Here is an 11,973-nt window from a genome sequence, read left to right as displayed (position 1 = left end):
CTTTGTTTTGAAGTGAACTCCTTGAGTCTCATCTGCGATGCAGTATGCAAGACTAAGAATAAAGTGGTGAGAAAATAGTTCTGCTGCTTAACTGAGTAATTACTTGATCCTGTGTGATTAATAACTAGTAGTCTACAGTGTTGCCTCTCTGCAAAAGGATGATCTTTAGATCACTTTCAACCACAGAAATCTCTGCGTCTTTGGAATGCTTTAGGCCAGCCTTGTGGCTACTTTAGAAAAAATACCTACCGTGCTTTTTTTGAATATAATTCAAATTTCAAAGGTCTGGGGAGAGAGCTTTGCCACAAGTTGGCAGCAGTGACGGTGCCTTATCTGTTTCATAAAGCACAGCTGAAGATCACTTTTGTTGAAGACAGCATTAGTTTTCTGAAACCTCTTTTCCTTTTGTCTTTGAAAGCACCAACAAAAAGAAACGAATGGTTTGTGCTTAGAGATGAGAGAACTTCTCACCTAAGGGGGACCATCTTCTAGAGGCTTGTGTTGAATGCCTTGCCAATAATCCAGCTGTTTATTCCACTGAGGGATCTATAGTTTATATTTTTTTTTCATCTCTAAGCTTTTCTGCTGAAAAAACTTGTGAATCTGGTTTTTTGTGGCTACACTGAAAGAGCATCTGTGATCTCCCATGGCAGGCAGGCATTTTTCCATTCCCTGGAGAAACTGTTGTCATTAATGTGAATCACTGAAGATGCATTTCTCTCTGCTAAAATGAATTTTCAAGTCTTTGATTTAAGTGATTGCAGTTTTCAGAGTAGGGATGTGCTGAAGACGAATGTTGAAGTTGCAGAGCCGTGTGTGCTGCAGATGACAGTGCAGGAGTGCAACTCATTTGGAGTCTTAGATTATTCATTAAATCCTGATTTGTCTCCATCTGCTCGCCCCGTAACACCTTCAGATCTTGCCAAAATTCTAGATGCATTTTCCAAAATACAGACAAGTCGTCTGTCCCATGTAGAAATTTTCCAGGGAAAGAGGTTCAACCTATTAAAATCCCAGCAACTGGGTCTTCAATAGTTTCAACAAAAGAGGGCCTAAGAGTTCCCTCAAAGTAATTTTTCGGGTTGATTTGATCTTTCCTGAGGCACGACCCACAAGCCTTGTCTGCATTTGGTTTTCTTCCTCCTGTGTGTTGACTGTGGCCCACTCCAACCTCTTTAGCCCAAGAAGCTTCTTCCTGTGCTGAAATCAGTGTGTCTGGAGGTCCAGGTGTTTCTGGTAAGTGCTTGTTACCTGAGTTTTGGTGTTTGAAATTAACATAATCTCAGATTTCCCACAGGTCATAGGCACTGGTTGATCCTGCCCAAGCAACAGCTGCTTCTCAAAGAGCGACTGACCACAGATGAGAACTTAAGAATAGATGAATTTTCCTTTCCTATGAGGCACATGCTCATCTGGAAACTTAAAGGTTGTTTATCAAAATTGCTACTCCATAACCTCCTGAGGACAGGCAGCCCTGCAGAGCAGAAACCGATCCCAAATTTGACTGTGTGATTTTCTTGCCTCCATCCCACACATTTCAGGTTCAGAGTCAAGTAACAGGTGCTGTGCTGGGAGACAGGAAGATGATGGCTCTAAGAAGTGGTGATATGCTGTTACTGCACTGAGTATCTCCTTGCTTTGAGAAGAAAAATCCGTACTGCTCTGGCACAAAAATGGAGTTTTGGTCTGAAGAATGTGCAGCTCTGTGTTGGCTGTCTGTGGTGCAGGGCAAGGTGGCAGCAGTGCTCCTGCCAGGAGAAAACATGAAGCACCAGGAGCTTTCATCTGCTGTCTTTCCAACCTGCCTGGCGAGCACTCAGGTAGGTGGGAATAAGGATCTCTTGAAGGAATATGAAAAGGGCCACCAGGGGCCATCACCTTGAACTTGTCCTTTCAAGTGTTATCTATAAATATGGTTCCCCAGAGCAATCCATCTGGCACCCTCTAATCAAGCTCATCGTGATCTCAGATAAAACTGCTGTCAAGTGGAGCCAGCTCTTCAGCTGCTTTATGGATCTGTGCCCATTTCCACTGCTTGGGAATGAGCTGGAGGAGTTCCTTCCCATGCTGCAGGGAAGCAGAGGGGTGGATGTCCCAGCAATGCAGGACTGCACTTCACTGCTCTTTCCAGTGTGCAAAGAGAGGAGGATGAGGGAATCTAGGGCAGAGATCATGTACCCTGTAAGTCCCATGTGGTGGAGAATCCCCTGGTTTTTTTTTTTTTTTTTTTTGGGAGCCTCACCCCAGTGCATACCCATAACGTGGCAGTGATCCAGCTACTGCCTAAACATCTTTAAAAAGCAGCACGAGCCTCCCTATTAGCAGGTGGAGGAAAGGCAAGGTGGTATGGGCAGTCTGAGGTGTGGGGAAGCAGTCCTGGCTCTCCCAGGCTCTGGGGTTTTGCTGCTTGTGTTTTAGCCCAGATTTTCTTTCACAGTGTGGCACCCAGCAGGTTGTGCCAAGGGCTGTGCTGCCTGGTGTGATGGCAGGTCTGCATCCCTCCCCTGTGGGTCAGCTTCCTAACAGTGCTTTTGCCTGCTCCTGTGACTGATAAGGAGTTGAGGTTTTTCAGCTCATAAACTTTTAAGATCATCAGATGAACAGAACTATGCAACAAAAAAAATCTTAACTTTACTCTCAGTATTTGTATCCTTAGAAGAGCAGTGGGCTGTCATCTTTACTTTGTTAAGATCAAAATCTATCTTGACAGCCTACTTGCCTACTATCTCAGTGGCTGAAGGAAACTTTGCAGGCCCTTGGAGCTGGAAATGTCGCTTTTGTTAATCCTGTGTGTTTCCTGCATTTGAACTTTCAAATGTATCGCTAGAGCTGGTGCAATCTCCATAATTATAAGTTTATTGTGCAAGAGTAACTCTTGCCTATGTAGCCCAAAGTAAACTCTTCTCAGACAGGAGTGAAACAGGTGACAAGATGTCCAAGATGCTTCTCAGGTGATCTGGTACAACCTGTGGCACTGCCCAGCCCAGCTGGGTGCACTGGCTGGTGCCTTGGTCACCACAGGGTGATGCATGAGGCAGCAGATGGAGTGACACTGTGTGCTTTCCCACTTCTCCCACTTGTGTCTCATTCTGCTTTTCATTTGTGGATGTATTGTGTCCATTATCTGCCAGGGTGACACTTAATCCATGCAGTAAATTCCAGGCTTAGCATTTCACATAATGAAACCGGTAATACATTGCAAATTAAACAACATTATTTGCTCTCTCTTCTTTTCTCCCAAGTTTGTTTCCATACAGGATGTGCTCAAGAAATGCAAGATGGAAAAAGAAAATCAATAGTCATTGATGGTAAAATATTAATGTTCCTTCTGAGTGAGGAGTGGAATAGAGTGCTTGCTTTTCTTCTGGGGAAATTCCCTCCCAGGAGTTCACTGCAGCTATGACTGCAATACTGCAGGGTTTGAAGTGAAGCTGGAGAGCAGAGGGTGGTGCCAGCACAGGCAGGGAGAGAACAGTGTGGTGTGAGTGTCCTTCCCTGGACTCTTTGGAGCTCTCTGACAAACCTTGCACAGTGAATGCTGTGCAGTGACAGTTCTTGTGTCAGTGTGGAAATGGCACCCACCACTTGGGTTCTGGAAAAATCCTGGGTGTGCATACACTGCTGTTGGGTGGATGTAGCAGGAATGTCCCTGCAGCTTCTGCTGGCCAGCATTGTCCCATGCAGCCATCTCCTCCTGTGTGCCCTGTTCCAGTATCTGCTCCATGCTCCTTGGCTGCAACTATCCTTGTTATCTGGGTGTTGAGAAACAATTAGGGGAGCTGGACAAGAGATGTAGCAGTACTGAAACAACTAAAAGTATTTTAAGGTGTGGGCATGACTTAGAAATGATTACACAGTGAAATGGGCCAAAGTTTCCCCCATGTTGAGGGTGTCACCCCTACCCAGCAGTTCAGTCCTCCCAGTTACCTGTCCACAGCAGGTTTTATTGCCATTATGGTACCAGAAAAGCCTGTTGGTTACACACAAGAGCAGACTGTCCCCGTGCTCTTTGCAGGCAGCCTGGCAGAGCTGGCTCTGTCCTTGCTGTGGTGGTGTGAGGGGAGCCTGGCCCATGCCAGCACCTTGATTCCCAGCCTCCAGAAACGCTTGGTGCTCACACCGTGCACCTTTTGCTCAGACTTGCAGAATAATTTCTTTTTAGGTGGAGGCCTTCAAATGGGATTTATGTGAAACCCCATCAGGTGCGTTCAGGTGTGGATTTCTCAACCTGTTCCTTGGGTGCTGCTGCCATCTAGGGTGTGAGCCAGCAGAGCCTTAGTGCTTGCCACGGACACCCATAGCCTTATCACGGCACCCACGGCCTTATCACACTGTCCACAGCCTTATCACACCGTCCACAGCTGTCTCCTCAGGGTTTGTTCCTGAAGAGCTCTCAGACAGCCAGACCAGGGTCCACCACAGCTGCCAGGGCTGAGCCGTGCTTGAGGGTTAAAACATGGACATATTATCTTACTACAGTGTATTATTCCTAGGAAAGAGCTGCATAAACAACTGCAGAGGGGCACTGTTCTGTGGCTGAGGTGTTATTGTGGTGTTGGAGAGGTGGGGAAGGGGCTCCTGGCATTGCCACAAGCTCCCTGGTGGTGTGGGTGTGCCGTGTCCATGTGCCACAGGCATGGTGACCCTGCTGAGCCCGGCGTGAGGGGTCCTGGGCTCACATCAGACTCTTGCACCTGGCTGGGCAGCTTTATGGGTTTGTTTAAAGGTCCCTGTGCAGACTGTCAGGGTCTGTGGAAGGGGTTAGAGGTGGCTGCAGTGACTCTTGAGAGCTGAGGGTCCTCTGGAGCAGACCTTGCCCACGGTGTGTGTTCTGCCCGGGCAGAGCCTGCGCACCGTGCTGTGTTCTTTGGTTTTGTGTTAAAGGGGCCTTCTCTGTAGATCCAAGAAGTTTTCACAAACACTTAGAGAGAAAGAGAGCCAAAACCAGTCTGTGGGCTGGCTCCTGCCCGGGCTGTGGGGCACAGGAAGGGAACAGATGTTCAGTTCAAACCAAAATTCCTGAGCTTGAAATCCTCACTAATGGCTCTGGCCTCGCATCAAGGACTTCAAAGCACAAAGGAATTTTTTTTTAATAACTCCACCTCAGGTGTAACTGAACTCCCATTTTTCAGACTGTTTCCACAGACCCCGTGTTTGTGAAACCCAGGACTTCCTGGCATTAAACTGGAGCCTGGCTGAGCGAGCTGAACTTGTGTGGGTTTGCCCTGAGCTTACCCCGGTGTATGAGTTAAAGGCCTCATCAAATCCAGCTGGTATTTTATGTTGAGCTTGAATTCCTGGTTAAATAAATTTACATACAGTCTGAAATCCCTCCTGGCTGTCTGTCTTGGAGCCAGGTGAGGGGCTGCCAGGGCTGTTTGCCATTGAATGGCACAGCTGTATTTTCCTGACCTTCCTGATGTAAGGAATGGCCTCTGCAAAACCATGTGGACATTGGAACAGGAGCCATGACCACCACAAACAAGCAAGTATATATTTTTAACTGTGTTTTATTTTTTACCATTTGTGTCAGTAAACCCAAGGCAGTACAGTTTGTTGTGGATCTGTATCTTAAACCCTGCACATCCTTTCCCCCTTGTGCCCCCCTGTGGTGCCTTCCTACTCTGCCCTTATTCAGCAATACCTCGTGTTTTTTGTTATTCTTCCCTTTCCTTGTATCCTCCCATTTTTGCACTGTTTTAAATAAATCTATGTTGAAATGATCTGTATAGTCCATACTGCTATATGTGTACAGTGGTGAGACAAAGTCCACCAAAGGCGCAGCTGGAATTAAGTGTTTTCATCTGGTTTCCTAGTGATTCTGATGAATTTCAGCAACTTGGAGCACAGATTCTGACATTTTTCATGTGCTGTGGCTGTAAAATGAACTGTGAATAAGTTTTTAAAAGCTATATGGTTTGAAATGATTTGACATGTTCTTCTGGGAAGCATTATTAAAGTTATTAATCCTTGCAGGTAACATTTCCCTTCTCCCCAGTTCCTACAAAGCAGTTCTGTACACAGATACCACAACCTTTTGCTCTTTTGGTGTAAGTGCAGGGTTGATCAGACTTTAGTGTGTGCTCAGGAGTGGAGGCATCACTTAAAACCTGCCAAATAATGTTGGAGTCAACATGTGTGTTGCTCGTAGTGCTGCCTGTAGCAGGGCTGATTTAGAGCTGTATGGTTTTCCAGCAAGACTTTGGGACTCACCATTTACTTACAGTCAATAAATATCAGTAAATATAAGTATTAACTGACTTGCTACACTGCTTATTTTTTTCATCTTTCAAAATTATATGAGGTTGAAAGAAAATAATCTTCCTTCTGAAAAAAGCAGAACAATCTGCACACCAAACAGCCCTTCAATAGGTAGGTCCCTACATTTTCTTTTCATTAGCCCCCATTATTCCCTTACCTTTGGAAATGTATGGCAGAAACTACTCATTGTTGCCATGCTGAGACTTTTTTTTCCCCCCCATTTTTAAGGCTTCTGGGACATCTTCCTCCTTCTCTGAAACACTCTTTCAAGTCCTGTGGGGCTGCTAGGTAGGTGATCTGGTAGGTAGGTGATCCAGTTCCCAGAAAAATGTCAAGCTGGCACTTTTTAACGTGTGGGGGTTTTAGATCCATCTCAAATGAGTGCATTTAAAGCTGTATTGATTTCAGTGTGCTTCAAACTTGACCTTTCTTTCTTATTTATTAATGTGGATGTAGCCATCAGAGATAAGTACTCAGTTTAAGTATTCCAGATGGACTGAAATCCATCAGTTCCTCAGAGTGCAATTAAACGCTTCCTACTTTTAGCTATTGATTTGAGGGGCTGCTGGCAATTCTGGTATGAAAGCATTTTTAGTTATCACAAGTATTATACATGGTGTCTTTATTTATATAACTTATAGAGTTATACCTTGAAGTGGTGATTTTTGGCCATGAACAAGAGAAGACGTAAATGCTCTGCTGAAGAGTCTCTCTGGGTGGGGAATGTGAGGGAAGGTGTTGTCCCTGTGGCAGTGACATCGTACCTCAGCAAGTCCCTCTCCTGAGCTAATTTCATTTCATGCCATTTCAGGGGGTAATTATTCCTCAAAGTCACCCTGAGCACATGGACCTTGAGGTTCCTTACAGAGCAGGTGGAAGGAAAACACGGAGTGCCAGCAGTGATTTCAGAGACAAAGGCAGCTTGTTAGGCACAGGCATGAGCTGTAAGGAGAAATTTCAGGAGAGACCTTTAGTGCCATAAATGGCTTTAAAGTCATTGATTAATGAATGTTTGTACCCTACAGAAAGGAAACCCTCAGCAGCCTCCCTTGGGAGCCCTGCAGATCCTGGAGGAGAGTTGTGGGGTGGATTGACAGCAGACCCTGGCAGCAGTGTGCTGAATTTGCTTTGCACTGTGGAGCTACTGCAGGAACTTCAGCTGCAGAGGACATGTCCACCTTCAGTGTCTGTTTTGGTGGTCTGTGTCACCTCCCCAGTGGATGGCTCCCTCCTTGCCAGGGTCACACCCTGACTGGGTACCCTGCAGTAGGAAGGGGATGCCCACACTTACACATAGCACATAAACCAGCTCAGCTGCTGCTGGTTCAGGCCAGAAGACCCCAAAGCTGATGTTTTTGATGTAAAGGAAATGATTTCACTGACTGAACTGACAAAAGATGCATTTCAATACAGGTGGGATCCTGGATGTATGACTTGCCCTTCATATTTTACTTTGAGACTGATTTTCTGAGAACTGTGGTGTGTTCCTTCCTGCTGGCACATCTGTCTGGCATCCACAGGTGGTGAATGTGGAAGTCCATTGATGGGCTTTTCCAAAAAGTGGTGTAGTAGGGCTACTGGGAGTTTGGAGGAACAGCCACAAGTCGTTCATTGCATGGGACTCCAACCAACACATGTTATGGTATGGAAACACCTTTAGTATCTTCTGAACTTCAGCTTATTTTGGTGCAACATCTCCCTTCTTTCATAAGAGTTCCAAAACTTGTTCTTGGATAAATCTCCCTATTTCAGCAGGTTCCAGATCTGGTCCTAATTAGTGCTGTGTGACCATATGTTAGGAAAACCAAGACTGTCATTGGAAAAACCCTGGTGTACTGACGGTTTTTGTGTGAGCATCCGAACTGGGACAAATTAGTTTGCTTTCATGGATTTGAGTTTCAGAAAAAAAGAAATTAGAGATGTCAAAATCTGCGTGTGAGGAGCTGTGGGCAACTCCTGGGTGTGAGCATCGAGGCCCTTGCACCCGTGCTCTGAGCTTTGCTCTTTGGCTGGAGCAGAGCTCCTGGGTGTTACCCCTGTAACATCCTACAGCTCCAGTGTGGCCTCACCTCTCTGTGCCCCTTAATAATGTGTGTGACCCCTGTGAACCCCACACCACATCTCTGCTCCCAGTAGGAGCTGCCAGCAAATAGCTTTATAGAGGGATAGTGGCAGGAGACTTGGCAGCTGATAACAGAGCAGCTGTATTTGTTGTTTCTATCTGCCAGACCGCAGAGAAGAATTAATTTAAGCTACCACACAGGTTACTGCAACTTTTAAAGCGAGGAGGACTATATGAATATATTGCTACCAACAGCCTGGGTAATATTTTAGCATGAAATTTTGTCTGATCCTGTAAATTTTACTTGGAGAACAACATTGAGGAAATAAAAGAAATAACACACCCTGTCAGGTTGCCCATCAATGATCTTAGAGGTTTTGCTCTTGTCATTCATTGCTGGTTGTTGGAGGTGCTGGTGAGAATAACTGAAATTGAGAGAGGGGCATGAGAGTCACTTTACAGGGTGAGCTGTTTCTGCCAGCTCATCTGAGACCTGAGTTTCAATTAGTCAAACTGGTATTGCTCCAGTTGGAGCAATTTAGGTTTCAGAGGGCCCAGTCATCCCCAGGAGCAGAGCCTGTCTTTGCCAGGAGGTACCATCCACCCCTGGATCCCTGTGGGGCAATTTCCCTTGGTGCTGATGGCAGTGGGGCCACTAAGCCCTGCTCTGCCCAGTGGTGTCTCAAGGAGCTCCTCCTTCTCTGTTTCCTGAAGCTGAGAGTGCTAAACATGTTCCTACCCTGCTTCACTTTGGGTTTTTTTGCTCTGCATTTGTTCAGCTGATCAGGGTTGTCCCTGTCAGCCTGGCCAACGTGCTCTGTATAGGACATTGCATTTACCCCTTTAGTTTAATCATCACTGACCAGGCAGGGGTTTGTATGTCCCCCCCCTCTCCTTTCTCAGCTGTTGGGGGGCCCTGGAGAAATGAGATTGTGAGATCACTGTGGGTCTGAGGGGAGGCAGGAGACGTGGTAATTTCTGAGGGTAAAACGACAGGTGAGGAGCTAGGAAGTACTGTTTGGTCAGAGGGTCTTCACTGCTCAATTTGCAATGCTCTTGACAAAACATTTTGCTCAGCTGGGTTTGTTCTGGGGAGCTTTGGGTTCTTTTTGTCTTAGTTTTAAGCCAGAAAGTGTCATGTTCTTGTGTGTCATGAAGTGTGAGTTCTCTCAAACATGGGAGCTTTGCTGTAATAGCCTGGTGGCTGGAATTCCCACATTACAGCATGACTCCAGGCAGTGGTGATTAAGAAGAAGAAAACTTCTCTCTATTGACACATCAGTAACAATTCTGGTGTTTTTTGTCATTTTGGTCTCATGTCTTACCCACCCTAAAGCATCTGAGGGACCGTGCCCATGGGGATGTTCCCATCTTTCAACAGTGAAAAGGTTTGCTGCTCCTTCTTTTGGTTCCTTCAGCTGCTTTAGGATGGTTAATAACATCAGACCAGAAAGAACCTTAACCAGGACTCCCCTTCAGAAATCTTTGGGCTAACTGAAAGAAGAGCTGTCAGGAAACACTTTGTAGCATCACTACTGCTTTTGATCCTGTGGTAAAATGAGGATGAGTCTGTGCTGTTGTAATTATACAACAGTGTAAAAAGTCTGGGAAACTGTCCAGGTATAATGGGAGGATAAACCCCACTGTCAGACCCTTAATGAACCCCCTTTGGCTCTGTAACTCTGTGAATATATTTGGCAGTGTCTGGAGTTTGAGTTACAACCACAGAGAGTAAAACTGAATGTCACTGAAGATTTGCTCTAGAGAGAAGACCCAAAACTGCTGTACATAAAGACATGGGAGAGACATGAGGATAATTTCTTCCTAAATGCCCCAATGCAAGTGATAACTCATTTGGATTCCAGTGAAGAGGATGCAGTGTCCAAGTAAGTTCTGCAGCATTTTCACGTTTCCCTTAACCTTATAAATACCATTTTTTATTGGTCAGTGGTGGCAGGGTGTCAGGCTGTGTCTGGGAATGGTTCCCCCAGCCTCTGAAGGCATGCAGACAGGCTGTGGAACGAGCAGGGAATCTGGTGCACACTGAACAGGAGAGGGCACTGGCACTCCAGCAGCTGTGCTGGGCTCAGCACACGACCGGCACCGAAGGAAGGATTTTTTGCTGCAGCTCAGCATTCACTTTCATCATCTTATGCTCTTAATGTGAGAAGAGAATCTATGAAAAGAGTGGATGAGCTGCATTTATTGCCTGTGTCTCTCTGGAGATAGAGAAATCCACTTGTACCGGGTGGGAACCTGCCCCTTTCCACTGATCATAGGCAAGTTCATCTGCTCATGTGTGGTGCAGCTCTTGTGAGCGTCTTTTTGAAAAACTCTGCTTTAGTGTTGCACCTACATCAGGTATTCAGTGCACAGACTCAGGTGATGTTCATGTTGTCCAAGGGAAGCTCAGGTTGTGCAGGCTCTCCTGCAGTGGTGGAAGTGTGCAGCCCTTTTGCCCCCAGAGTATGTGCTGTGTGTCCTCCTGCCCCATCTCTCAGCCATCAGAAACTCTGAAATGCTGAATTTCCCTCCTGCTTTCACAGCATTAACAACAGTGTGCCAGGGAGCAGTGAGCAAGTGGCCCTAACCAGTGGGTGAGTTGGGGTCCATCCCTCTGGCACCATCCCACCATCTGTAATGGTGATGCTGGTGAAGGGCTCCCTGCCCTGACTCAAAATGCTGGACACAGACCTATTTTTTTCCCCTCCTTGATTTCCATCCTTTTCTGCTTTCATCTCTTCACTTTGCACATGTAAAGGGTCTACTGTGCCAGGAAGAACCAAGTTCTGTTTGTTTTCAGCTCTAATAAGTCTTAATTAGGCCCAAAGTAAAGCTTTCATGAAGCTGTCAGCATAATTACAGGCTGGGAGAGCCTTCCTGCCGCATCTTAATCCAGCCCCCAGCTTCCTGGTCCTGACAGAGCGTGGCAGGAGGAAGGGGGAACAAGGCAGGGATGGCAGCAGCCCCTTCGCTTCTCTCCCAAGTCCTTTGCAATTTGTTTCTGCTGCGCGTGAAGGTTTGTGAAAGGCAAAGCAGAAAGGGCCTGACAGCAGTGGAAGGAAATATATTTAGAAACATGAGAAATAGGAATGGAAAATGTTTTATTTGCATTATTCACCAGGTTCCATCATTTATTGCTTTGCTGTGCTGGTGTATCGTTTTGTAACTCCCGAAGAAACGATGGTGCTTCCGGAGGGCAGCTTTGTCCTTTAAATGTGGACTCTTGAGATGAGACATTCTTTGGGTGTTGTTGCTGCAAGGGTCACCAGACACTGGCACAGGTTGCCCAGAGAAGCTGTGGCTGCCCCATCCCTGGAAGTGTTTTAGTCCAGGTTGGATGGGGCTTGGAGCAATCTGGTTTAGTGGAAGGTGTCCCTGCCCATGGCAGGGGGTTGGAATGAGATGAGCTTTAAGGTCCCTTCCAACCCAAACCATTCTATGACTGTTTCAGTGCTGCTTAGTTTAAACATGAATTTGCCAGGTCAGGTTTTGATACAGGCCCAGGAGAAAGGTGATGACGTTTATGCTGCTTGCCATCTCCCCTGCTCTGCCTTCAGCTGAACTCTTCCAGAGGTTTTCCTGTGAGCTTGGGCAAGGGTAGGCAGCAAAATGCAGTGGGCTGATTTCCATGCTGGATTTAAGAAAGG

Source organism: Myiozetetes cayanensis, unplaced genomic scaffold (genome assembly GCF_022539395.1).
Source record: "Myiozetetes cayanensis isolate MyiCay16 unplaced genomic scaffold, myiCay2020 scf20-37, whole genome shotgun sequence".
Classification (NCBI taxonomy): domain Eukaryota; kingdom Metazoa; phylum Chordata; class Aves; order Passeriformes; family Tyrannidae; genus Myiozetetes; species Myiozetetes cayanensis.
This window is presented reverse-complemented; position numbering follows the sequence as displayed.